This window comes from Passer domesticus, chromosome 9 (assembly GCF_036417665.1).
Source record: "Passer domesticus isolate bPasDom1 chromosome 9, bPasDom1.hap1, whole genome shotgun sequence".
Lineage (NCBI taxonomy): Eukaryota > Metazoa > Chordata > Aves > Passeriformes > Passeridae > Passer > Passer domesticus.
The window spans coordinates 31,770,156-31,792,930 of NC_087482.1; the positions used below are offsets into that span (position 1 = coordinate 31,770,156).

General features: G+C 45.7%; 1 long non-coding RNA gene across 1 annotated transcript in view; it reads right to left on the minus strand.

Moving 5' to 3' along the window:
- LOC135307882 (uncharacterized) overlaps nt 1–22,775 on the minus strand; it is a 268,237-nt gene that overhangs the window by 142,281 nt on the left and 103,181 nt on the right. Inside the window, exon 9 of the long non-coding RNA XR_010368481.1 lies at nt 6,354–6,742. This is a non-coding gene — a long non-coding RNA (uncharacterized LOC135307882). The remainder of the gene's footprint in view (nt 1–6,353; nt 6,743–22,775) is intronic.

Consider the following 22,775-nt stretch of genomic DNA (forward strand, 5'->3'; position numbering starts at 1 on the left):
CCACAAATGCACAGCTTCGTGTCCAGCCATGCCAGGCTCCCCTAACTTCTCAGCCAAATGAAACCAACTGCATCTGTTCTGAGCTGCAGGCATGCTGAACCAAGTCTAAGGAAATATTATTCCAGAGAAAACCTTTCCCCCCATTTTAAGGCAAACCCCAGCAGTGTGAAGGCTGCCAGGCTCAAAGACACAGCATTTCCTCTTTACTATGAGCTAGTCCCTCCTGGCTGGTCTTGGCTTGTGCCTCCACACAGTGAAGGAGGGAATGCTGAGAGGGCTGAGAAAGCCCTCCTGGTTCCATGGTGCTTTTCTCATTTTGGGGTTACAACTGCCCAGCAGCTGGTGCCAGCTGTGACACAGCTGTGCCCCAGCACAGAACCAAACAGCTCCCAGCAAGGTCCACACGAGCCACCTCCAGCTGCCACACGAGGCTCTGAGTCCTTCCAGTGCTGCCCAAACTCCAGCCTGGTGACCAAACCCCAGAGCCCAGGAGGGGCCACGTTCCTCTAGCACTTGGGTGCTTCTGCAGGGATGTCTGGCCAAATAAAAACCAGCAGAGGATTGGTTTCACCTTCTTAATCTGTCAACTTAGGTGTGTTTCTAGACTTGTGTAAGGCAGTGGAGGGACCCCAAAGCCACTGAAATTGCAGGATAGTGTCATATAGCAGCCAAGGTAGTGGGACAGTAGAAAATTTGGCTACATTTGAGCTTAACCAGTTATCTCAGGATACATCACACCATGCCTGACCACTTCCTGAGATGAACCAATGGAGATAAAACTGCTAATTTGAGTCTCAAGCCAGGGCAATGCCCTTGGATTAGCTGAATGTAGAGTTAGGGAAACTTCTCCCAGAGCCTGACTCTGATTCACTCTTCAAACTCTGAATCACTTGGTTTTAGCTCAGCCACCAACTCCAGCTAAGAGCAAAATGACCATGTGTAGTTCCCCCAGGGAAATACTCACCAGCTGCCTTCCCACAAGAGAGGAACTGAGATTGCTCCAGCTGTGCTGGCTCTGTGGGAAGCAGTGGGTGGCAGGGGCAAAGAACAGCTAGCCCCAGGACAGGATGGCTTTTTGAGATTTAATTTGGTTTTTCACAGGCTGAAGGGAGACGCTCAGAGCCAGTGAAATTCAAGGGGATGTGAGCTCTGCACTGGGGCTCTGGGGCATGGCAGCCCTTACAGCTGCCAGGTGAACTGGGAAGGGAAGGAGGGGCTGGTGCTAAGCAGATCACTATTCCTTGAGCAATGGCAGTGGAAAGCTGGGCAGGGACAGGTCCCATAAGAGTCCAGTCCAGGATCAGACCAGGACCATAAAGGGGTTCAGCTCAAGACAAGCTCTGTCAAAGCTGTTACACAACTACTCTGTCTCCAGCTCCCAGTGTCTGGCATTTTCTGCAGTCCTTACAAGCAATTGGATGGTCACAGCTGGGAGCTGAAGAGAAGCTGCTTAAATTCTCCAAGCCCCAGCTTTGGGGGCACTGAAAACAAGCCATGCCTGGGTGGAATGATTCACTTAAGCCTTAAATGTCTTTTCAGCAGCACATGCAGGCAGTGCGGTCTGCTTTTTGTTGTCATGTTGTAGGAGTATGGGAGCATCTTACAGCCTCCTGGCTGGCTCCCAGCTAGGGCTCTATAATCTGTTCTAACATCACAGAATCACTTTGGAGATTTTCACTAGCTGAGCTTTGCTAGAGGAATGCTATGTGGCCACCAACCTGACATGAAGACCAGGTCAACCCTGTTTATTGAGGGTTTGTCTGGACCACCCTCATTAGAGATCTCATGGATCTCACCTATGGAGCTGAAGCAAATCTGCTTTGTCTTTTAAAAATGGACAGGGCTAGACAAACTACTTTTGTGATGTACTTGCATGCCAGAGACTCAGCTCCCCTAAAAATTAGGAGCATTAGAAAAGACTCTGTGAACAGCCTTTGCCACATTAAAAACTGATCACTAAGCCAGGCTCAGAGAACACAAGGCAAAATCGTGCTGTGCCTGTCCCAGCTCTGCACTCAGGTAACCAGGGAGACTGCACTGCTGAGCAGGCACGGTGATGGTGTGGCTGGGATGGAAAACAGTGCTTTAGGCAGCTCTCAGCAATGTGGTCAGCACTGCAGCTCCTTGGAGAGGCTCAGCAGAGAGATCAAGGCTTGAAGCTCTGTGGCAGAAATGGTGCTGAACTCTCCATGGACCCCTCTCAGGTGCCAGGCCCTGATCAAAACAAGGAAGGGAGGACAGAGATAGGTCCATGGTTTGTGACCAAGCTCTGACTTTATTGCCAGGACCTAAAAACCACCTGGTTGTGCTCACAGGACTGCATCATCCCTGTGCTGGGGCTGAACCCCAGCTCTGTGCTTGGCTCAGTGCTGAGTTCATCACTCTCCAGCCACCAACCCTCAGTGCTCTTCCACCAAAAAAAAAAAAAAAAAAAAAAAAAAAAAAAAAAAAAAAAAAAAATCAGTGACTGTGTGTGGGGGTGCCCTTGAGTCCCTACAGATCTCCACTTGGTGCTGCAATTACAAACACACCCCAGCCCATTGCTGACTACTCTGGTGGGTGCATAAATCAGTTCTGAGCTATGGCTCAGGCTAAGGTGAGGCATAGCTCACAGGAAGCTGTTCTCAAGGCGGTTTGAAGCTCTCTGCCTTCATTTCCTCAGCCTTCTAGGGGTCATTACAGAGGATTTGTGAGGGGCAACAAATGCTTGTAAGACACATAATTGAATGGAATAAATAACTAGCGAAATGTGAGGATAAGTATTCAAACTGACTGAAAGCTATCCAAGCTAAAGAGAATTAAAAATACATGAAACCCAGCTACAAACCTAATGATGATTTGCTTCACAACTGCTCCTAAATCATCTTTAAAATACATTTTTTAAAATGGCACTTTTAAAAATACAGATCTTTTAAAAAAATGTTAAGAAAAAGGAAATCAAATAGGGCCTTGTAAGGATTCATTTAAACTATACATGGAAAATAACTCTGGACTCCTCCTTCCCTCCAGTATGGATTGTAAGAAATCCCCAATCACTTTTTTGCCCATTTAAGCAGGTTCTCTCTCCCTGTGCCTCCTGGACACCGTGTGCTCTTCCAGCACTAAGGACAGCCAAATGCAATTTAGCCAAATTCACACCTTTCACTCCATAATCTGCAATCCCTGCGTCAGCCTTCTGTGTGGGGATGGAGGGCCACAAAAGGTCAAATACACCATTTGGTAACACACTCTCCCTTTTCTGGGCTTCCTTCAGCCTTTTGTTCTCCTCTCAGTGGCAGCTCCCAGCCCTGAGACCCTATTTACACGGCGAGCGCACGGCACCTCTTGGTCAGGACATGGCTGCAGCTCCTTATAGGCACAAAAAGCCTCCATTTAGCACAAATCCAATTTTAAATGCAAAAGCAGGTTCTTAAAAACAAAAACAACAAAAGAAAAAGAAGCAGGCCATCAAGGTAGCAGACTGTGATGGATATTAGCCATGCACTTAAGTGTCCTGCTGAATCAGGGCCATGGCCTATCGATTACGACGCTACATTAATGACGTAATTTTCTCAGAAATGATGGTGGAGTCTGGATCTTGGCCAAGGTTATCCAACGTGTGCAGCAACAACAGTCTCAACAACAGCCTGTGGATCTGCCCCCACAGCCCTGGCCTCACGGCACACCCTGTGGGTCCAGCACAGTGGGTCCCTAGGGTTGGCAGCACCTTGTCATGCCAGGGCAGATCTGAGCAGGGGAAATTTGTGCTGACTGCAGGTGGACTGTGCAGAGGGTTATAGCTGGGCCTGTGGTGGTTTAACCCAGCAGGCAGCCAAGCATCACACAGCTCACTCAGTCCCCCCACAGTGGGATGAGGGAGAGAATTAGGGAAAAAAGCCATTCTCCCTTGTTCTGTCACTACATGCTCTTGTAAAAATTGCCTCTCCATCTTTCTTATTATCAACATTATTCTCCTCCTAATTCCAAACCACAACACTGTACAAGCTACTAGGAAGAAAATGAGCTCTACCCCAGCTGAAACCTAGACACAAGACATTAAAAGTGACCTAATTAATAAAAATTAATTAGCTAGCATTAATCAAATAAAATCCATTAGCAATCACTCTAAGAGCTGTACAGAAAGGTTGCAAAGGAAAGCCTATTCAAGATTCAAACCACAGCTCCAGCACCATCCCCACTGTCTATATTTAGTACCACCAGTGCCTTAACATTCCAGGCCAGTTCCCCACATGGAGTGCATCTCCAGACTGTAGTTTGCTGCCTGCCAAGCACCAGGCATGGCTGTGCCCTCTCTGCTCCAGGCAGAGCTGTGCACAGGGGGAGCAGCCATCACGCAGAAGATACTGATTTTTACTGCAGTTCTCAACTGCAAAGGGCCCATCCAAACTATAGGCACTGCCAGCTTGCTGTGTGATCCCTATCCTTGCATCCCCTTGGTCAACACCAGGGACATGCAAATCTCATCTCCTCCATCCTGAGCACCATCACACACTGCTGCCAGGCTTTGTGGCCTCTTCAGGCTCCTGCAGCAGTGCTGTGAGGGGCGAGCCTGCAGTTACAGCCCCTCATCCTGAGCCAGTCCAGGGATGCTGCCCTCTGTGTGTTGGTGCACCTGCCCTGAAGCGCCTGGGCATACACTGCTGCATCTCCTCCACACACAGATTTCCCCTCTCCTCCTCTTGCATCTTTTAAAGCCGCACAGCTTTCTGTCTCTCCAGCCCATGGCCAGGGTGGGGTTTCATTTCCAGCACGTCAGGACAGCCACCTTGCCCACTTTCCCCAGGAGCAGCGCGGATTCCGGCAGGAATGCAGGGGATGCAGGCCCAGGGCAGCCAGAGCAGGGTGCCAGCTGTGCCCTTTTCAGCAGGGCAGCTCCCGAGTTAATGGTGCGGGAGAGCAGCCGGGCGTGACTCCGAAGGAAGGGGAGAATGTGCTTCCAGCTTTTCCATAACAGTTAATCATTAACACCTTTCACGGTCGCAGAAGGTGCTGGCCTCCTTACAGCTCCCCTTATCAGCCGTAATTATTTCCTGATCTGCTCTCGCCTGACTACCTGGCAGACTTATGCACAACACCCCTGAATCACCTGACTGCATTTATTGCCCTCTATCCCGAGCCAAATGGGTCTCTGCTGTGTCAGCTGCAATATTTACAGCATTACAGTTGTTTCTCCCTGCCCATGCCCAAACAAAAGTTGTTCTGCCCCCCACCTCTCCCTTTACACCATCCCTCTTTCTGTGACAAAGCAAAACAGAGCAGTCATCTAAATACCTCAGCACTCCTTTCTCCTCATCCTCCCCAAAGGCAACAGCTCCTCTTGCAAACAGCCCAGGGGGTACTGCTGCTATATCCCTAAGTCCACTTTAAGTTTCCAACCATTTTAATTCTATGGATATTGACTCAATATCTAACTTAATTAATACATTTCTATTTTTTTTTCCTGACAAAATAGCTGATGTCCACAGAGGAGAGAGATGTAAATCCAAGGGATAGATGTACATGTGTCACCCACATGATGTGTTATCTGCCTCAGGAGAAGAGCTTAGAGTCACCAGCTTAACTCTCTTATTGAATAAAAATGGATAGAGTACCCTGACCATCAAGGCTGGTCTGAACAAATGCAGCCCTATATGAGTGAAATAGTGGAAATCGCCAAGAGTGGGAGGATGGCTTGTATTTAGGTAAATAAAAGAAATAAAAGCAAAAATTGGAAATGCAGCTCTGATGAACAAACCTATTCTGTGAAGAAGCTGCTGTGTAGTCTGTAGGTAGCATATGTCCATGTAACACACATGCTGTCCAAGAGTCTTATATCAAAACACTTACAAAAGGGAACAGAGGTATCCAGGCACAAAGGGGAAGTGTGGAGCAATAGGAACATGATAATTCATTATTAAATTCATTTTTCAGTGAAACAATAGCATCTATAAAAAGGAATAAAAAGGCAATGAAGGGGGATTTCATCTTCATCACCAAAGTTTGGGAAAAAAACTTTTGTAGGGAAATTCAAAACCACAAAAGGAGCTGGGGATGTACACAGAACAATCCCAGCACCAGTGCCTGACACAGGGGTGACTCAACATCCAGGAGGCTACAAGGCCACTCTGAAACACTTGCAATCTACAACTCAAACCAATGCTTCCTCTTTCTTCATAGCACAGCATTCACACAACCCAGCCAGGAACTCAGGGAAGTCTCAAACATGACCAAGAATTTGGAAATGCTTTGGTCTGCTTCTCTTGATTGCTGGAGCCAGGTCACTTTCAAGGCTGACCAAGCAGATGTGCCTCATGCTCCAAGAGCATAAATAACACACTGGCAAAGTATAAAGTCAGAAATTGTTCAGAGCTTACCTGCACGAGCAGTTCTCCACTCTGTGAGCACACGGTGCTTCCTTCTGCTCTCAGTCATCCATTATTTTGCTTGAGGTTGCTGCTTGTATTGCTTTAAAAATTCCAGCTTGGGGCTCAGAAATGGTCACAAACACACGTGGGATCTCAAAAGATCACTGAAAGGCTGAAGCAAAGGCAGGTAAAGTCTTCCTTTTTAAAAGCCACCATGAGAAGATGATCCTGTGGTTCACCTAAGTCGTGACTTATGGGGGGGAATGTCTCACACCCTCTCTTAGCAAGGATTGACAAGGCATGAAGAACAGATTGACAGGTGATTTTTGCAGCTCCTTTGTCCATGTGGGAGGATGCCTCAGCTCAGACAAGAGGTGGCATAGGAAGGAGACCAAGGTCTGTGGAGATAAAAGTGCAGAAAGGTGATTAAAGCAAAAGTGTTTGGTATCTCTCAAACACCTCTCCCTACCCCCTCCCCCAGAAAAAAATCCCAAAACCACCAGACCAAACACCAAATCTAAAGCCACTGCAATCACAGGATGCACCAAAAAACATCAGGATGCCGATGCCAACAGATGTGACCACGGGCCTGAGGTTTTGCCAGAGGATGGATCATACTAAAAACAGTTTCTCTCTTACACTCCTCCTACACACGTTACTGGTTCCAGCCAGGGAGAAGATAAGAGTTAAGGTGAGCCTCTGGCCAGAGCCAGTACAGATGTTCCAGTGATTATGGCCTCACAACTGGGTCACAAGCTGAGAACTGATCTTGGGAAACAAGCTATGTTTCATCCTAAGAAACACTCAGACATGCATCTCCTGGAAGATGCTCATTTGATTTCTTGCAACCTTTTATTTCAGGCCTTCTTCCTGTTGCTTCCTTTTGGCTTACTCTGTTTCAGCATTAAAAATACACCCGATTTTAACTTACTGTGAAACACACTGCAATAAGCAAGTTGATGCCAGCTGTCTGTCCACAAATAATCCCAAAGTCCCCCTTTACTGCTGCCTGTCCATGTGCCCTGACCCATAACTAAAGAGGTCTCTTCTAGAGCGAGCCCAGAGCTCGTTCCCCACAGTGCATTCTCAGCCTCTCTGCCAAGACAGCCAACACCAGTAGCTATTATGGAAGTCACTCACTGTGACATGATGTCCCATCCATGGGGCACACAAGTCAAACCACTCCAGCAAGACCCACTGGAGCGAGGGAGTCACCAGGGAGCAGCACAGGGCTCGCTGTTCCCTGCAGAGCACATCTGGCTCTCTCATATGTGGACACCACAGCTTGACCTGAGCACTGAACTACCTAATGCAACAAGCCCTCTGTAATCAACAGCCGTGGAAATTAATAGCACCATTCTTTCCATTTTCAATTCAGTTTGAGAGACTTTAATCAAATCTGATGAGGGACAATGTAGCCAGCGATGAATTTATGCATGAAGCACATTACCTGCACTGCAGTCATGTCTTGTGCCAATGCTCCTACAAGTCTGCTACCAGAGAAGCTTAAACAACTTCTAAGGGTATCTGGGCACTACCAGACCATGCAGGGCAACTTATGGCTGTGTATTCTGAGTTGCTGTGTTCTTTTACTATAGTTCACTTCCCTGCTTAATTGGAATATATGGTGTTGGTCCTTCTCTGTAAAATGCCTAAAAAGGATGCTACTTCCTTGATTTTTAGTGGATTTCTGTGCAAAGTTCCACCTCAAGACAGAGTTAGGACCTGGACCTTTAGCAAATAATTGTATCTCCTTGTTGATGGCTTACTGAGTTGTTTGGGACACTTTCCCATGCTGCAGTTCCTGGTTCACTGCAGGCGTAGGTGGGAGTTTGCTGGCTTTTCCCAGCCTGGAGCCTGTGCCCGCCAGCCCCAGGGCATGCAGGGCCCTTCACCCCCATCAATCTTCATCTTGCCCATCCACTGCTCAGCCTTGTTTAACCACAGTGAGGGAGGCAGGGAGTTGTTTCCTGCCTTCTGAGAAACATGTCATGGAACTGGAAAAGTTTTATCACTCTATTTTTCTGAAGGAGGTTTTGGTGCTTAGGTAAGTTTTCTTTCCTAAAATCTAAGTCACATATACATCCCCCACAAGAAATCCCGCAGTAGGAATGTAGGAAAAGTTGGATTTTGGTTACCAAAACCTGTTCTCACACACAGTCCTACCACCAAAAGTCCTGAAAAGTTTTGATGGAAATAGCTGGGTTTGGAGCATATGTGCCCATCAGAAAGCCCCAGCTTCCAATGAGCACAAAACCCCCAAAAAACCAATAACAATAATAATAAAAAACCAACAAAAACAAACAAACAAGGGCTTCTGAGTTGCTTTATGTTCTGAACCAAGCCAAGAGACAGGGCTGGTGACTGAATCACAGCAGAGTGCAGCTCACAGACACTGCCCCAAAGACGCTTCCAGGCGCTCCCTCCTCCCTCCTGCCGGAGCTGCAGCTCCCGAGCTGTGCCCTGTGCTGAGCTGCCAGGGCCACTCCGTCCCCGGAGGGGATCCCCAGCACCGGCACGGACAGATGCCACCAGTCACATCCATTCCCCGTGGCACAGGCAGGCTGTCAGCCCCAGTGACAGCTCCGCCGTGACGGCTCTCGCAGCCAGTGCCCAGAGCACAGCCAGCACTGCTGAGTGTGGACAGAGGGCTGGGCCTGCCTCTGCACCTCTACACTCACAGCAGCAACTTTCTTATGGTTAAAAAGCTTTCACTCCATCTTCCTGGCCTGTTTTTGCCATTTTCCCCATGTTTGTTTTTTGATTTTCACATAAAAACGAACCCATCTTTACTGCTCACTATTCATGCAAAGCCCTGGGACTGGACTATGGTTCCCAGAGGAGAGCACTGGAAGGCAAAAACAGGGAAACAAACTGTATTAATATGGTTTCTGTTTTGCACAGGGGCTCCACCCTCTCTTTCAAGACCATGCATTCAGTTAATGAGAAACAGGGTATTCCCACCCCTTGTGCACAATCCCCTTTTTATTTCATACACAGCAAGGAATTAAGACATGAGACTTTCTCAACCACTTCCCACAAGAGCTGTCTCTGGCTTTGACTTTGATAATCCAGCTTGACTGATCTTTCCCTGGCAGTGGCACTGGCGTCAGTAGCCAAAGTGATGGATGGGCTTTACAGCTCAAACAGCCTTTGGGATAGCTGGTTGAAGAGAAGTGCCTAAAACCAGCAATTTATGCTTTCTCATGTTCCTAAGCCACAGGATGTTTATGGAGATCTTTTTTCTTTAGTGGTGGCTTTGAAACAGGAGCAAAATAAAAATGGTGAGACTCTCAAGTAGCTGTGCTGCACCCATTGCCAGAGGAGAGTGAATTATATGACTGGGAAGCAGCAGCAGCTGCCCAAAATTTGCATCATCCCAAATTCCTGATGACATTGCTTCCTAGTTTCCCTCCTTTATCTGAATTTTAACTGCAGTCTCCTGGGCCAGGTGTGACAGGAGTGAAATCTGTTTTCTGCAGGAAGAAAATGAAGGTAGGAGACAGGAGAAGACAAATAGCTCAGCTGCCACAAAAGACAGGGAGGCATCCGTGCAGTCTGTGTGCATCCTGGAAAGATGAACACGAGTAATTTTAGGCAGTTAAAGACATCACAGTTGTCAGGTCACAGTCTCAGATAAACTCATATTCTGCTCAATCTTTTCCAAGTTATCCCTGCCATCAGAGGATCTGTGATCACTTGGGTAATGTAACAATGGCTGAAACTTTAAATGCAGTCAGATTGATAGGCTCCATTAAGATGCTCATCACAAGCTACTAAAAACCCACTGATTTATGGCTAGCAGCAGGAAAGTTTCCTCACAGGCAGTTATATTTTTCTTCTTCAGCTTTCAGAGCTGCTTTTGTAGAGGTTTCACTGTTTAAGCACTTAGAGCTTAATGAATACTCAGACAATTGTCTGATGTTAAGCTCCCTGGATGCCAGCAGTGACTGAGGTTGAAGATAACTTAGAAAAGAGCCCAATAGCAAACAGTGAGCACCAAGGCTCCTACTGATAAACACAATTGCTCTGTGCCCTTCAGAGCTTAAATTCGTGACCAAGTTACCACAAAATGAATGCAAATGCACTTCAGATGACCTCAGCAACTTGCTGTGCATACACTCATAACCCTTAGCAAAGACAGAGGGATCCAAGTGACAGGGACATGCATGGACATAGCAGCAAATGTAGGGCAGAGCCAAGCTGAACACAGGCCCAAACACCCTTCCAAGTCAGAAATAAAAAAAAAATTGTTCATGTGCTTCTTCCACACTGACACCAGGGTGACCAGGGCAGGAACTGAGAGGGTAGCCCAAGATGTTTCTGTCTGACATAAACTTAACATTTAACATCTTGGAGGTGTAAACCTGTGTTGGCTCTCCCGGAGGTTAACAACCAGAAGATTCTGAGCACAAGCAGACAGCAAAACTGAGCTGTCTCAACACCTGAGAAATATTGGGACTGATACACAGCTGTGTTTCATCAAGGAATGTGACATCCAACCTACTTTCTCATTATAAAAGCAGCAGGACTACGTTTTTAGGAAGATGACAGTTTCAACATTCTTTGTACTTGAGGACTTTCCCAACTATCACACTACCATAGAGTAAACAGATGTACCAGGGTGAATTCAGGTAAAGAGTGACTCAGGATTTCTGAGGCATCCTCAAGTGCAAACAAGACCTTTGAGATCAATTACTGGCTGCTTAAAGTAAAACAGAACTGACAGATGCACTCAGTGTCACAGGGCAGTCACCCTTTTTCTCTTTAGAGGAGAGTTTTCCTGAAGATCAGACCTATGAAAATGGCATCTTCACTTATCTGCAGCCATTTCCTCGCAATACATAAGGAAGAAAACTGCTCTACGTGGTCACTCCATGTGCCCCTTTACCTCTGGGAATTGTCCTGTTTCCATTAGGAGAAAAGCCACCAACAAACTGAGTTCCTATGAATTTTGAGAAAGCTGGGAGGCAAACAGAGCAAGAAGTCTCTGCTGGTGCCCTGCTAAGGGAAGAACTGATAAACTGAGCTTTCCTTTGATCCCAAAGAACACCCAGAAGGACGTGTTAAAAAGCAGATCTGATGCTGCTTGTGACACTGCTGGCTTCTCTCTTCTTTTGTGATGTTCTTCAAGCAGCTGAGATCCTGTCTTGTGGGACACTCCCTGCTCCTGACCACTTGTGCCAGCCTTGTTTGGCTTGGCCTTTACAGATACTCTGCCTTTACCCAGAGCTTGGGGGCAGCTCTGGATTCATAGTTCAGAGTCTGTGGTTTTCTTCTCAGAAGAAGCAGCACTTCTGAAAACCTCTACTGGCTTTCAAAGGAGACTTTTCCTCTTCATTGCTTGCAGCACCTGAAACCCTCTCAAGTCAATTTGTTCCTGTAAATGTTTAGGGACTCCTCCAGCTTCCTAGAGTGTCCTGGGCTCTCATCTGCAGGATCCTTTTGGAGGATACCCAGCTACCAGTCACTTCCCTGTCACACTGGGGGGTTTGAGTCAAAGCCTGACTGGGCAGGAAGCCGAGTCCTGGTTTCTGCAGGCCTGCAGAACAGCTCATCTCTACACTATGTGTGAGAGAAATTCTTAAACCTTTGTTCACAGTGAGTGGCAGCTGACACTCCTCATATCACAAAGAAAGGAGGGGATGGAAAAATGTTTGCCTCCCAGCTCTTACTGAGGCTTTAGAATGAGAACTTTCCTCGGGGGCTGGTTCTCCAACTTTCCACATTGCTCCTTTGAAGCATCCTGCCCTTGGATCCCTTTGAAAACAAGGTACAGGTAGTTTTTGTGGGTAAGTTGTAGTCTTCCCCAGGCAACTAAGATAACTGCAGACAATCCAAGTGAGAATCCTTCCCATATCTTTTATGAAATGACCCTGAGAGGCTGGAAACACTGAACCAGCCTAACAGTAGGATAGTGTACCAGCACAGTATCAAAGCCTCTCAAACAGAAGTTCCCCAGATTTTCCAGTATTCCCTTGTTGTTCAAAGACTCCTACTCCATCAAAGCTCAAACTGTTGCAGGACCAACAGATCACGTGAGAGGCATCAGAGGATTATTAATTTGAAATAAATGAGTGGAAAGTGTGTCGAGCACGCCCAATCTTTGAACTGGGTACTTTAGAAGATCATTGCAAAATAAAACACAACTGCACATTCATTTCTCTTTAGGAAGAACATATTGCACAAAGCCACAAAAGCTACATGACCTTCATGTGAAGGAGAACAGAAAGACCAATCTTCACTCATTGCAAATTGACTTGGAAAGGCAACAAAGCAATGCCAGTTTCCACCAGCTGATGATACGACCAAATGTCTGCAGTGCTCAGAAGATGAAACTGTAAGGCCTATTCATTGCAAACCCTTCTGGGCATATGGTAATCAGGGAGAAATTTCTTTCCAGAGATCATTATGGTACAAACAGAAGTCCATGATTTTGGCCCGTTATGAAGGTTGTGCCTTCCTCTGAGGCATGCAGTGGAGGGTGGCATCTATTAACGGCATCTGGCTGCAGAAAACCCTACAGTCTGTGCTTCTGTCTGGTAGCTTCTGTTTATCTGCAGCATCACCTTTACTGTGTTGTCTCCAAATCCCTGTGCAGAAGACAGGCCAAGAGCAGAACAAATACTTTTTCCATTGGCACGGTCTGGCCCAGCAGCACTGACAAGAGGGATCCACGCCTTGTGCCCATTCTGGCACCTCCTGGGAGAAATACAACTCAGTGCCTCTGACCTGGAGGTTGCTGCTAATGCACCCTTAAAGGATAATGGCACTGGCCATCTGCCTGGAGCCCACAGCACAGGCAGGGCTCTGTTTAGGATCATTTCCTTCCAAAAGTGAAAGAGGATGCTCTGTGTTTTCTACAGTGACACAGAGACCTGAAAGGGGAACTTTATCTTTGTAGAAAAGCCCCACTGCTCCTGTTTGTAGCAGATGCCAAAGGAACAAATGGTGAGCATCCCTACCATCCCAGGCTGTACCTCTAAAACACCCCAAATCTTGGTGGCATCACCATTGGAGTCTTATCCAGCATTTTCTACTCTAAGACACTTGCAGGACTTTATATTGTAATGCTGGTCGAACATTCATGAACAGAGAAATGGAAATATCAAAAAAACCATATATATGACTGATATTCAACTACCCATCAGCCAACAAACACCAAAAACCAAACAAAAGAACCACTTCCAAAAAAACTCCAAACCACAAAACCACACCCCCCCCAAAAAAAAAACCCCAAACACGAAAAAACATCCAAAACCCCCCAAACAAAACAAAACAACAACCAAAAAAAAACCAAAAAAAACAAAAAAACCAAACAAACAAAAAAAACACCCAAAAAACCAAACAAACAAAAAAAAAACAAACAAAAAAATCCATCTAATTGAATGCCTCCTAGATCTCTTATCTGCACTGGAAAAACTCTTGGCAAGAAAATAGCACTGGCCTGATCCCATAAAATTGCACATGAGAGAATTCTGATAGCCTCCAGTTTGGATAAGGAAATCACAAGCAAAGAGATATTTTGTAACCAGAATTCCCCCGCACACAAACATTCAGCCTGGGATAGTCATAACAGCAGAAGGAAACAGATTTGTAAAGGTTTTTTTTTTCTATTAATAAAAGTAGCCAGTACATTTCCTCACACAGCAGCACTGGTCCCAGTGGTACAGAGACCCTCCTGTGCCCAGTTTTCAGGTGAGCTGAATGCTGGCTGAGGCAGGATAGTCCAATATTGGACTGAAAAGTCAACTTTGTTGTTTGTAGCTTTGAGTCTGTCCATGTCCATCAGCTCCATAAGAGTCATTCCCAATTTAGTCCTTTTTCTTCAGAGTACAAGTTAATTAGCAGCAGACTGAAAGAACAAAGGGCCGTTACTTGTGGATACAGAGGTGCCAAACTTCCTAAACTCCAGGGGAGAGAGGACAGCAAATTTGTGGTTAACCTTGACTCCAACACCTGCACAAGAGCACTGGGTATAGAACAACATTGGCACAACCTGCGCTGCCCAAGGGATCCAACAGCCACGTCCCAGCTGCTGTGCACACTCCTCAGGGGTCAGAACACCCCAGGGAGGCTCTTTTGGTGTTTCCACAGCAGGAACAGCAGGGAAGCAGACATTAACCCCCCCAGCTGCACCTCCAGAGGTACAAGCTGTAGCACACAGAGCACCCATGGTCTAGAAGGCTGTTGTGAGGCAGAAACAGTAAATTACAACTGGCAGGGTAGGAAAGGTCTGAAGCTGGGAAAGCACTGCCAAACACACTGGTGGAGGACAGGCCCCTGAAGAGCTTGTGAAGTGCAGATTTGGCTACAAGCAACAGTAGCTAGCACATACCTAGATTACACATCAAAAACCCTCATACACTCAAGGAGGAATGTCAAAACCAGGCACAGAGTTCATAGCAGCTGAACCCTTCCACCTCTGAGTCCATGGGCTCTTCCCTGGGGGGCTGAACTCAAATACCTCTGAGGTGGAAGACAGAAGAAGGCTTGGCTGGGTGGATACTCATGGACAGCCTAACCCCTGGGCAGGGGACAGCCAGAGCTGCAGCCAGCAGCACTCTACAAAAGAAGCCTTTGACAGTGACCTCCCAGCTTCCAAGGCTGTGAGCCCAGGAAACACCAGCCTGAGTCACACTCACATCTGGCCTCTCTGCTCACCAGGACTGACCTTGGGTTTTAAATCATCACACCTTGACAGTAACCTCTGCACCAAGGCCACACATCTGACTTGCAAAAGATGACACAAAAAGAAGAGGGATCAGAAAAAGGTGGCAGGCATGAAAGAAAGGGAAAAAATATGAACAAAGAGACGAAAGGGAAATATGTAACAGAGCAATCTTCTACTCTTCATTCATGTCATGTTCTGGCACACTTCATAGCTTTCCTCTGTGCAGCCCCCACATCGATGCAGACAGCACAGAAATCAGGCACTGGGCACAAGCACTGGAGTGGAGTCTGACACTGAGTGCCCTGCAGCCACCCCCCTCCTCTTCTGCACAGCCTGACCAGGGGGAAGGGGCTCTGGTGCCCACTGTAATTAAGCCCTGCTCATATTTTCTCCTTAGGAACTGTCATAATTAAGTCAATGAATTATGGATGTGTTACTTAACTGAGACTATGAACCAGCTTGTAAAGAATTCACTGGAAGTCTCGGTCTTGCATTACAAAAAGGAATGTGACATTCAAGAGCAGTATCATTAGCAGCATGGCAGGGTCATGCCTGCACTCCTGAGTGCTCCAAGCCTACACATTTCTTTGAGCATCAGAAGAAATGACAGGATCAGATCTAGGGTGTCTTCCTTCCTCGTTAGGTCATTGGAAACTCTCTGTGCTCCCAAAAGTCTCACTATTTACAACATTGCTCCAAGCAAATGCTTGGGATGGGTGGGAGCTCCACACACATGTTAAAAAACAAGGGCCTTCATGCCTGTGGGGAGGTTCCTCTGAAGGCCATGCCCAGTGCTAGGACAGCAGTGACTGGCACAGAGACAGGCCATGTCCCAGGCTGTATTTTCTCAGAGCATCTGCACAGAAGGATGATACAGTGAGGCAACATCACATCTGCCAGGTAATACTTAAAAAATGCTATTTCCCATACAGTCATTGCTGTAAAGTGCCAGGGAAATGGGGTCTTCAAATGAAACAGTTCCCAGACAGAATCTGTCCAAGGCAGTACAACACATTTACTTTTAGATTTTTTTTTTTCAAATTAATAACACTCAGTAACCAAATAGAGTCAGAGATTAATCATCACACAGATCCTGTTAAGATAAGATGATTATTAAAGGATAAAGCACAAAGCTACTTTCATTTGAACATGGCTCTTCTTCCCATCTACTTTCAGATTAATACTGAGCCACAACTTTTTTCATATCAGAGAGCACTGTATCCTTCTCTCTCTCTAAATATCACTGATCTATCTAGAATAGAGAATAGAGCACAACTGATTTTTGTGTTTGAAGCTCTAGGTTACATACTCAGTTCCTTCCCTGTTTCTGAAATCAGCTCTGCCAGTAAAACTCCTGTTGGGTTAGACTGTGTCCTCTGGAGCCCCAGAGCAGGACAACAGTCTCTCCAGGGTGAGCAAAGGTGGAGTGTTGTATCCCATACTGTTCCTCCCATTTTTTCCCCAAAATCTCCAGAAGGCATTCTGTTGCTAACAAACAGATTGTGACTCACTGAGACATTCAAAATTACATTCCTGTAATTTCTATATTTACTTCACTCATTCAAATCCAGCCTGTTGTGGCTTGCCCATCTTCTGTTTGGCAAATCCTCCCTTGCTGTCCTCATATGGCAGTAGACTATGTTTGAACATCAGCTTGAAATAAGTTCTAGCCAGGACAGAGTTACACCAGTTTCTTTAGGTGGTGAAAAGAAAAATGAAGCAAGAACATGGAATATCAGGATCTTCTCAGTATCAGTAACACAGTCTCAAAGAAATGAAAAGCAAGAGCTCAAACCTTTTCCTCAAGGAAAGTGAGGACAAAGAAGAGCCCCAAGCCACCACAACATCAGTGCATTATCAAAAGCACCCTACAGAGATGCTGTAAAGTCCCCAAAGTGTGGGATGCAGTCCCTGCTCCGCCCAGCTGGGAATGAGAAGGACCCACCTAAAAGGCTGCCAGAGCTGGGCAGTGGCTCTGGGACCAAATGTGCTACAAGTGAAACTTAACATCCCAGTTTTTATTCCACGTATTGTGATATTTAAGCTCCAAGAACACCAGCAGATCAATCAGGAGGATGCCACAGGGCCTGGGTCATCTTTTCTAAAAGGCAAACAGCCAACAGAAGGGGATGACAGGCTTTGCTATGGGTGGTTGGGAGCTCAGACATTGCTAAGATATAGCAACACTTCAGTGTCTACTCTGCTATTCATACAGTTATTGATCACAGCATTTGAATATGGGGCTTTTTAAGAAGACACCTGTTTGGTTTTAAGGACCACAGAATTCATGGAACATATTTAAGCTGCTTTACTATTTTTTTTTCCTCCCAGCTGATTACAGGGCTCTGCCCAGAGCTCTGCTCACCCTTGAGTACCATGCCTGACAAGGAAGCTTTCCCAGCTTCACACAGTTGCTTTCACTGGACAGTGCAGTCAGAGAAAAACAAGTTATTTCACTTTCCTTGTAATAACACCAATCCTTATTAGGATTTTAGAGCTGATAGGTGACTTGGGCCAGGCAGCCACTGCTGATTCTTGGCTCTGGCTCCAAGCAGTCCTGCAGAACCTCATTACCTCACTACCCAGCTTTGCTCTCTACATCAATTGCCCCAGGAGAGCCTTGCTCAGAGGATCACAGTCCTGAAACTCCTTACAGATGCTCCTCTCAATTAACCTGCTCTGGAGGATTGCTGAGTCTACAGGCAGAAGTGAGAGCAAAAACCAAAATGATGCAAAAATACCTGATCTCAAAGAAATAAGTACCCCAGAAGTTATTTGGGGAACAAAGATTTCTGTTCATGCTGAAAGTACCAAATAAACTATTTTAACCAAATAACTGCATTTTAAAGGAGTCTTTGTGAAACTGAAAAAGCCCAGATAACATGCTCAGCTTGATTTGATTTTCCTGAGACTCTGATAAGTTATATTCTTAGGTAAAGGCAGGCTGTGGATCTGCTCGGTTTTCTTTGTCCTGTAGGTTCTCAGAAGAACATTGCCTTAAATGTCTGAGGGTCTTGGCGTTTAGAATTGTAGAATCATAGATCATTCTGTGTTGTAAGGATCATTGAGTCCAACTCCTGGTCCTGCACAGGACACTCCAACAATCCCACCCTGTGCCTGAGAGCATTGTCCAAACATTCCTTGAGCTCTGACAGGCTTGGTGCTGTGACCACTGCCCCGGGGAGCCTGTTCCAGTGCCCAACCAGCCTCTGGGGGAAGAACATTTTTCCTAATATCCAACTTAAACCTCCCCTGACACAGCTTCATACCATTCCCTTGGGCAATTTCAGCATTTTCAACAGCATTGCTTATCTGCCTGGTTTCCTAATCTAAATGGCATTCATGAAGCAGGTTCTCTGACATCCGTTTGCAATTTCTCGAGAGTAAACACACCAGAAGCTGCTAAATGTTCCCTCTCTCCCCATCACACACTCTCAGCTATACTCCACATTACAGAAAATGCTATGTTTACATAACATATACTTCGGGTTACAGATTGCATTACTGTGCTCCTGGTACAGCCTGCCCAGGACCTTTCAGCATCCAGCTCTGTTCTCTTTTGCACATAACTTGGCTAAGTTTTAGCTCCGTGTGTTGCAATTTTCCGTAACAGGCAGCTACCTCAAGCTGGATTTTTAAGCTATTTCTAATCTTACATCCAAGAAAATAGATATTTTTTTTACAGCCTAAACCCCTCTCCTGTGCCTAAACCATACAACCAGTTCAGTGAGAAAGACTCCCGTCCATATGTTTGAGTTTGGGAACAAGATTTGTGATTTGGGAGCGCTCCCCGAGGCACACAGCTCTAATAGGTTGCCATTTTCCGTGCTTTCCTTATTCCTCTTGTTGCATATTTTAAGTTTTTGATTCCCTACATGAGATAGAAGAGAGGAAATATAATCCATTCCAATGATTACTGGTCAAAGTTTGGGAATTTTGCAAAGGACTGAATCAGTTCTGAAGAACCCTAAAATGCTCCATATATTGGCATGACCTCCTTCTCATGGAGCTGTACCTCTAATGGAGAGGAATCATGGAATGGTTTGGGGTGGAAGGGACCTTTACAAATCATCCCCTCCAACCTTCTGCCATAGCCAGGGTTATCTCTCAGTAGATGAGGTTGCTCCACACCTCAGATGAGCAAATAAATCTAATCAATCAATTTATAAACTGCACTTTTTATATATAGTTATACACTGCTCTGCAGATACACCTCAGGTCTGCATCCTGTTTTTTCAAGAGTGCCAATTCTGCATTGCCTTACTCAGTGGAATTTTATTAAAAAGAATAAAAGAAAGACACCCTCCTGTACACTCTAGGAGTTGGTAATACTCATTTTAAGCTGTGACCTGAAATCTGAACTTCGATATCCAGAGGATATTCACCTTTTAAGCTACAGTTTCTAGTTCCCTGCTTACAACTCATTCTTTAATGCAAATACAATTTGACGGTATCTGGTGCATAAATCAATGATGTGGCTAAAGTCTCAGTCAACTCTGCTCAGAATAAATGTTGCCATTTAAAATGTGGCAATCAAGCTTGTAAAGGGAAGGAAAGAAATGTCACTTGCAACCCAAGTGGTTCTGTTAACAAGCTGGGTTCCTGCTTCAGGTTTTTGTCTGATAAAGCCACTTATCTGATGCTATGAAAGGTCATAAGTAGCTGTTGGAACAGTGGAAAGTCCACAGAAGGTATTTTTGCCATTCTGCAACTTTTGTTTAAAGTTTTAGTTGAATCATTATTTCAGTTCCTGGAGCTGAGTAATCTCATCTGCCTGGCACAGGAACACACACAGAGCAGCTCTGCACTGTGGAGCAGGCACAGGGCGAGCAAACCACCTCCATCCTCCCGAATTTCCCTGAGTGTGGAAATACAATGAGCCTCTCCACTCATCCCAAGATGTTTTTGTGAGGACGCAGAGTTCTTTGGTGGGAGAATTACATTCCTCATCAAAGCTCACCCAGCAGATCCCAGGGCAAAACCTCAAGCCTTCTCCTCGGTCCCACTGCACAGATGGAGCCTCACAGAGGGACCTTGCACATTTTTAATGTGTTACTACAAGGAGAAGGGTTTAGATATGACCAACAACTGTCAGAGGTATGGAGACTCATAACCAGCCTTCTGTACTAAAATCATCTCCTCTGGCACATCTGTGAACATCCTTTTATGGAGGCCAAGTAATAAATTCATTAAAAGACATATCTGAATTTGTTTCTACAACTGTCTCAGTATGGCATGCACATGCCACTTGTTGAAATATCATAAGACCTTGTAAACCACAAGCATTACTAAAATATTTTTTCCCACTCCCTCCCCCTTTTTTATATCAAGTCTATGTAAAACCTTTTACTAAAGATCCAGATTCTCCCACTGAAACCAAGTGCTACTTGTCTGGAAATAGACCTTCTCTGTGCCTCAAAAAGCACCTGGAGCTCATGGCCAGAGCCAAGACACTCCAGGATCACAATCTCACACTGTCTCTCCCCTTGCACATCAGAGGAATGGTCAGAGGAAAACGTTAACTATTACAGTCTTCTTCACTGAAGAGACCAGCATCTGGCTGCAGTGGAGAACAGAACCATTCATGTCAGTATTGGGGATGTCAAATGTGATCTGAGTTCACATTCCTAAATGCTCAGCTTCAGTGCCCAGCCAGGGCAAAAGAGTGATGGCAGAAAACACTGTTCAGGAGAGCTGCCCAGAAACAGGGATCCACACTAACAGGAAAATTTGCACGTCTTCTCTAAAGAACAGGGGGGAGGAAAGTCCTTTCTAAAGTCTAGGGCTGCAGCCCTCATTTCAGTGGATACAAGACTGCTTGCATCAAGCTTTATTTTTACAGAGCGTGAATCATTTCTCACTCAGTGAGAATCACTGGGATCATTCTGCTGTCGGTATCTCTGACACCAGCAGTGCTAAAAATACAAAAACTCCAAAGTCAACCATGTGCTGTCAGTTCTGAACCTGATTGCTGCATTGCTTGCATCTATTGAAAAAGAGCAGGAGCAGGTGCTGACACCTTTCAGATCAGGCTGTTTGAGAGCGCAGGACTGGGCCCACTCTCAGAAAACCTGCCTCCTTCTTTATTTATCCCCAACAGTAAATATTTGACTTCTCCTCCTGGTCTGCTGAACAATGGCAGCCTATAATTATAGCTAATACCAGACAGGCTGCTGTGCTGCCACTCACTTCTGCTCTCAGCCATGCTTGAGAGCTGAAGGACCGTACAGGTCCCTGCATGGCACTAAGCTACCTGCACAGCTCACACCCAGCTCAAAAAGTCACACTGTCATGACTCCTTTCCCTCTGAAAAGGGTGACGTGAATCAGAGAGCAGCAGAAGAACCTTTTCTAAAACCCCTTTGCCAGTTTATAATTTAAACTACAATGATGGCTCAAAGAGGTACTTTATCCAATTTATCTACCATACCACAGCTAGAGAGCAAGCCAGTAGTGAGTCCTTCATCCTAACTGATTATTTACATAATCTTTAACATCCACCCCCTTTGGAAGAGACATTATCTTGCAATGTATGAAGATAGCTGTGCTAATTATGATTTCAGTTGCCATGAAACAGTCTGCAAATGGTCCCTCCCGTTGTGTTATAAACAAGGTCTTGGGGTGTGGCTTGCTTAACAAGGAGCAATATCTGCAGCTTAACTAACTGTACACTTTCATGTATGGTGGGATTGGGCAACCACATGCCAATAGGTCTTATAAAGGCCAGAACTGGATTTTGCACCAATTTAGACAAATTCACAGAGAAAAATCCATAGGACATAGCCTCTGGTTATTAAAATCATTAAATGGCTGTCTGATGGAAAAAGTGTGTTCAGGGTAGAATTGCTCTGAACCAGCCTCTTCCTGGATCAGATTGCACAGCTGAAATTTGGGAGGTAGGCTCTGGTCTCACCTCCTCTGGCCACTGTAACACGCCAGCTGGAAGTTGGGTTTCCTACCAAGTTTGATCTAGCAGCAGCCCATGGGATGGCCTGTTCTTTCTCATTCTCATGTCCATGATAAGTGCTTTGTTTAGGGGAAATGGAAAAAAAGGAAAAGCTCTTTGTAGTATTGGATCTGCTCTGAAATCACTGTAGTTGGGCTGAACATGGAGGTTCTGAGCCCTCATTTTGTCTGGTTGACACAAGATATTATTTCATTCAGTGCCACTGCAATCTCATTTCCCCTGGCAGAGTTGCTCTTTTGTATCTTATCACTAACTAGGTGATAAGTTGATATCACAGAATCAAAACATAGCTTGAGTTGGAAGCAACCTTGTAAAGGTCATCTGGTCCAACCCCCCTGCCGTGGGCAGGACACCTTTCACTAGACCAGGTAGTGTCCAACCTGGCCTTGGACACTCCCATGGATGGGGCAGCCACAGCTTCTTTGGGCACCCTGTGCCAGTGCCTCACCACCCTCACTGTAAAAACCTCTTGAAATACATTCTTCAAATATTTGAATATATAGGGGCATATCATCAGGAGTTTTGACACCCAGTGAATTTCACAGCTTGGTGTCATCTATTACAAGAATTTGTTTGGCATCAAGAAATGAAGGCAGAGCAAAACCTGTGTCCCTCAGAAGACAAAGTACATGACCATGACAGTATTTTCACTTGCCCAATAAAGAGAAAGGAAAGAACGGAAAGAAAGAAACAGCCTCAAATCCATTATTGCTATATCACATTTCTTCCACATGGAAAAGGGGGCTTCTCTTCACTGTGCACCAAGCCTAACTTCCAGAAAGGAATGGAAC